Source organism: Mus pahari, chromosome 10, assembly GCF_900095145.1.
Source record: "Mus pahari chromosome 10, PAHARI_EIJ_v1.1, whole genome shotgun sequence".
NCBI lineage: Eukaryota > Metazoa > Chordata > Mammalia > Rodentia > Muridae > Mus > Mus pahari.
This window is the reverse complement of record NC_034599.1, coordinates 69,135,568-69,141,401: the sequence shown is the minus strand read 5'-3', so window position 1 is coordinate 69,141,401 and position 5,834 is coordinate 69,135,568. Positions and strand designations below refer to the sequence as shown.

Genomic DNA, 5,834 nt, shown 5'->3' with positions numbered 1-5,834 from the left:
CACACACACACACACACACACACACACACTTAAAATTAAATCTTAAATGTAAGTAAAGCATCTATCACAGTGACAGATCCCTGTTTCTTTCCTCGCCATCACTTTAACCTTCTTTCTTCAGCAGAATCTGTCTCAGGCAGGGAGCCTAGAACCCCAAGCTCTGCCCTCTGTGCACTTTGGTGAGACCCTGAGGAAGATCATGTGAAGGGGTTCTTGTGAGAAGCTGAAGATTCACAGTCAGGAACCCAGGAGGCCCCCAGGAGCCAACAGAATCAGGATTCATTTCTTCCAGGTGTGGCAGAAACCTTGGACTCACTCTCTTTTACATTTGTATATACCCCAGCTCTCAGGAGGAGAAGAAGTCAAGTGAATATAGAGTAGCAAAGGAGGTGGCTTTCCCAAGGACCCGGAACAGAGTCAAGCTCAGCAGCTCCCTTAGGTCACTGCACAGACAGCTCCTCATTCCCACATGCAAGACTGCTTTGCTCTTGATAGCAACCAGGGCTGTAGGAAGCAAAGGAGAACCCAAGGAAGACAGTCTCAGATCTAACTCCTCCTGTGATGGTTGATCTCCATTGTCAACTGGATTAAGAGTCTCTGAGGAGACACACCTCTGCCCGTTGATATGGCTACATTCATTATTTAAGTGACTAACAAATAAACATACTTATTAAAAGACTTGCTAGTACTAAAGTCTCTAAAAACATAAAAATGCTGCCACTCAGGCTTGTCTTTAGCCACAGGCCTTCATATTGATTTATTCTCCTATCTATTATCATTTCTACTAATAAGAATATATTTAAGATTGCTTTTGCAGTATAGAAAAATACTTAAAAATCTGGCAGGAGATGAAATCTGAACGAAGGGTCTGGCCTTCGAGAGATAATAAAAGGGGATTGTAAGAACTGTTCCTGTCCTTGTGGCTGGCTGGATCCCGGCCTGGGGTGGGGTCAGGGGTCATCTTACAGCCCCAGGTTGTCACAACCTTCCATCAGGATGCTGCCACACTGGTCCTCTGACCTTGCCAAAATGAATAACCACTATAAAATCAAATTTATAATCTGGAATAATAGTGCACATCCTGAGTCAATTGATCCTACCCTTCTGGCAGCCACAGGCTAACTCTGGCTTTTTTGAGAGCGTTTCATAAATACCATGGTTTCATTAGATGGCTTGCCCAGCTTCCTCTTTTCCCTGTATTTAGGCTTTTTCTATTTGTTTCCGCTGACAGGGCTGGGTGCATAGAGGAGAAGGAGTTGAGGCCAAGACTCTTTGCCAAGTCACCCTACAAAGTTCCCACCAGTAGTTTTGAGAGGAAAAAAAAATCGCTACCCAGCCTTCCAAAATGCTCTGACCATATTCATATTCCAACTGCCTCTTTGAAAGTGTTTCTCTAACCAGCGGGTTGGCTCTGAAGGAGTCACTGAGGGTGGCAGAAATTGTCCTCCTGTTGGGAGAACAGTCACAGAGCAGGTGCTGGGATGTGGGAATGTCAGAGCTTGGAGTGAAAGCAATTATTCTCCCCCATGTAGCTCAGTGGGGAAGAGAAATTAGCAAGGAAAAGGCAGGCAGCTGCTCTTCCCTGGGCCCTGCAAGCAGCTGTGATGAGAGGCCACAGCACACACCTGGACACACACAGCTGCTGCTGGCCTGGGCAGGTGCCCCTGGTCCAGACTGAGTCACTTTTGGACTCTGTGCAGGGTGTAGAAGTTAAACAAAGAAAACACTTAGGCGGTTTGCCTCCAGAATATTTTTTTTTTTCAAACCAAAGTGAATGCAAAGAAATAGCATTATTTCCCCTCTACTAGACACTCATCTCTCTGGACTCCATTTTTATTCAAATCAATAAAAGACAAATCAAAGCTTATTGCACTTTAGATGAGATGAGTCAAAACAGGAGGCCTCACAACAATTTTGTAGTGAAAGCTGACATACCTCAGTAGGATGCCTTCTGCCCAGGCTTTCTCCAGAAGGGGCAGGCAATCAATATAGGCTTCCCAGGAACACATGCTCCCCAGCCCAAGGGAGTGCCACTGAGTCAGAAGGTTCTAGATGTTTCTGGAGTTTTCCTGTGTGAGGTCTGCTGTTCTCCTGTCTTTGTATCTGTTGTCAAGAGTGAAGGGGAAGTCATGTTCCTGACCCAGAGGCCTAGGAATTTGCTAATGGAGGCACACACTGTCTTTATGTGTGAAACCTTTATCCAGAGCTCTTTTCCTCCTAAGTTAAAGATGAGAACGCAGGGAGTCCTGCAAGGTCCTCTTCCTCCCTGCATAAGAGGCTCCAATGGTGGCCCCCACATCTTAACGTAAAGTTTTCCATACATTTGCATAAGTCTGGTGCAGATGTTCCTGGCTGGAGGGCGACTTCCCTCTACACAGTCAATCGTGGCTTCTGATTCCTTCCACCTGGTGGCTTCTGCCTCTTTGACGACCTCAGAGTCTTTGGGATAGGAGCATAATGAATATGCATATCTTATTATCCAGTTGGGCCAGGAGGGGACACAGATCACTTTTGGTTATGTTCTATTCATGAAAATTAGTTTCTCAGTCATATGTAGGCAACTATGGTACACTGCTCCTGTTTTGGTCTTAATTGTCAACTTAACAGAATTTATTATCAGTCTGGGGAGACATACCTCAGTGTATCTATAAAGACATTTCAAGAGAGGATTAACTGAGGGTGAGGACCTACCCTCAAAGTGGATAGTTCCTTCTAAGTGAGCAGCCTTCTATAAAGGTGGCTTGCTTCGACAGACGCTACAACCACGAGACAGAGTGCATCACGTTCCTGAAGGACTTCACCTTCAGCAAGGATGACTTCCACCATGCAGGCTTGCAGGAGGAGTTTATCAATCCCATCTTTGAGTTCTCACGGGCTATGCTTCGGCTGAGCCTAGACGACGCAGAGTATGCCTTGCTCATTGCCATCCACGTCTTAGCTGACTGGCCTAATGTGCAGGAGCCCAGCCTTGTGGAGGCTCTGTAGCAGCCCTATGTGGAGGCTCTCCTCTCCTACAGGAGGATCAAGCGGTCACAGGACCAGCTCCGCTTCCCACGAATGCTCATGAAGTCCCCTCAGCTCTGCATTCGGAGCAGGTCTTTGCATTGTGGCTCCAGGAAAAGAAGCTGCCGCCCTTGCTGTCCAAGATCTAGGATGTGCACGAGTAGAGGCCACCACAAGTGCCTTGGTGGTGTCTTCTTGAAGATGGACTCTTCGCCTTTCCTCCTGGGGTGAGAGGATATAGTAACGGTCCAGTCCCTCAGGCTCAGCCTCAGCTAAGTGGCAGTTGGCACTAGAAGGCCCCACACCACCCACCGAGTCTTCCAGGAGTGGTGGGGGTGACAGGCCTCTGACCGTTCCCAGCTGCCCTCTCACCCATGCTTATACCTCAGCCTACCATACCATGCACCTTGAGTGGAGAGAGGTTAGGGCAGGTGGCCCCTCACAGTTGGGAAACCACAGGCCCCCTCTTCTTCCACTTTTATTTAATAATAATAATAATAATAATAATAATAATAATAATAATAATAATAATAATTTTTTTAAAGGTGGCTTGTATCAGAGAAAGGACACTTACCACGGCTACTGCTGCCGTCAGCTTCTTCAGGCTTCCTACAGAGGCTACTACCCTTGAGTCTCCCAGGTCTCCAACAGAGATTAGAGGCTAACAAGGCATGTGTTTAGTAGCTACTGAGATCTCTGCCTCTTCAGAACTCAGACATCTACTGTCTCATGAGAGTGTAAAATTGTTCCTGCCCCTCACCAGTCTCAGTACTCAGGAGAGTTGGCCCCACCACTTGCCTGCTGTAAGGTGGCATGGGCCCCAGGTGGGAGAGGTACAGGGGCGTGCAGGGGGGGGGGGAGAAGATACCCACCCCTAGAAACCTGAGGCAGTCAGGAGAGCTGATCCTGAGGTCATCAGAGTGGGAGAGCTGGCTCCATCCCTTGCCAATTGTAGCACTTGTTAGAGTAGGCCCTGTACCTCACTTGTGCAGTACAGGAGAATTGGCCCTGATGGCGATTGCATGGATGAGCTAGCACTGAGGTTATGAGAGCAAGAGAGCTGACCTCGCCCCTTGCTGGTTGCAGCATTGGGTGAAAGCTTGCCCTGGTGTTAAGGGTGCTGAAGAGCTGGCAGGCTGACCAACTCAGCTCTCACCCAGACCCAGATTCAGGGCTTTGAGCTGGCCCACCTCAACATCTACCTCATCTATCAACTACTGGAGTGGTTCACAAGAGCTACACAAAAGGGCTAGTTCTACCACATCCAAAGCTGTGGGCTCTCCATAACACAGGGCAATGAGAGAATATCTGAAAAGAGATTCTGTGAGGATCCAATATTGATAATATAGCAGAAGCCAGAGGCCTTGAACCAGACCAATGACTCATTGCAATGAAGATTTGAAAGTAAAGATATCTGGACAAAGGGCCTACTGTGGGACACACTGTGACACACCACAGCTCCCACGATAAGATGTTTTGTGTGCTTTGTTTTGTTTTGTTTTGGTTTTGGTTTATAATGTTCATTTTGCAGGGTTGCAAGGGCAGAGGGCAGATATGAAGGGATGGGGAGATGAGTGGGGTTGGGGTGCATGATGTGAAACTCACAACAATCAATAAAAAGTAAACAAAAAAAGTGGAGAAATTGAGCTGAACACAAGCTGTCTCCTGGGAAAAGTTTTCAAATCGCAATAGTCTCACCTCAGATAAACCTCCCTGGCTGTGATACTGCCACTGTACAAAGCTACAAGCTATCTCTTTTTGAGTAAAAGAAACCTCTGTACCAATCTCATTCTGGATTTGAATGCGGCTAGGAATACTCTACAACTCTCTAGCTGGCCACGAATACCCAGCTCCCTCTGGCCTGTTTTATCACAGGTCTAAGTTTACCTTTAAGTTTTTGCTTTCCAGATACTTAACTAGAAACGTCACAATTCCAGGGCATTAAAACAACAACAACGGACTATTTCAAAGTCTTTGCAGATCCTTCCTTTCCTCATTATTAATTTATGTATGATCAAAAGCATATGGAGCTTTCATAACACAACATATCTGAGGTTTCCTGGCCGACTCAGCAACAGAAGGTACCAGATAGTCTCGTGTCTCAATGCCAGAAGTCCTGACTCTCAGGTTCCCAATTATTTCCTTGAACTGACCTATCTTTCTGATCTCTCTTACAATTTATGTCACTCAAGAAGTTTCTCCTCGAAAGACTTTCTGGATACAAAGTAATATGACATTTTAAAAAGATTTTATTTTTAATTATATGTATATGTGTGCCTCTGTGACATGAGTGTAGGTTCCATGGAGTCTGGACAAGAATGTCAGATCCTCTGGAACTGGAGTTATAGGCAGTGGTGAGCCACTTGATATGGTTGCTGGGAAATGAGCTCAGGTTCTCTGCAAGACAGTGCACATTCTTTACTTAGTAACCTATCCAGCCCTGTAATATACATATACTATTTTTGATAAAGTAATTATATTTTGGTCCTGGATTCCTGAAACAGCTTTTAAATCCTCTGACATTTCTTGGTAATCTGTAAAAAAGCCCCCTTCACTCGTGCCTCACACTCTGCTAATGAGACAGTACTCTAGAGAACTTAAGGAAGAGGATTGCCAGAGGAAATTGTTGTGGGATCCTAGGGTTACTACATTCAGCTCCATCGCCTGTGTACTCCTTTGGACATGGGGTGGGGCTAAGTTGTGAGTTTAATTACCCTTGTGCAATGATTAAATAAATTAATCAGACATATATATATATATATATATATATATATATATATATATATATATATATATCTGAATGATGGAGCTCAGAGAGCTTTCAGGTTGGT

The 5,834-nt window shown here is 45.6% G+C and overlaps 1 pseudogene; it reads right to left on the bottom strand.

Annotated features, from left to right (window-relative positions):
• Positions 1–4,614: 4,614 nt before the first annotated feature.
• LOC115064962 lies at positions 4,615–4,746 on the bottom strand (annotated as a pseudogene).
• Positions 4,747–5,834: the final 1,088 nt, after the last annotated feature.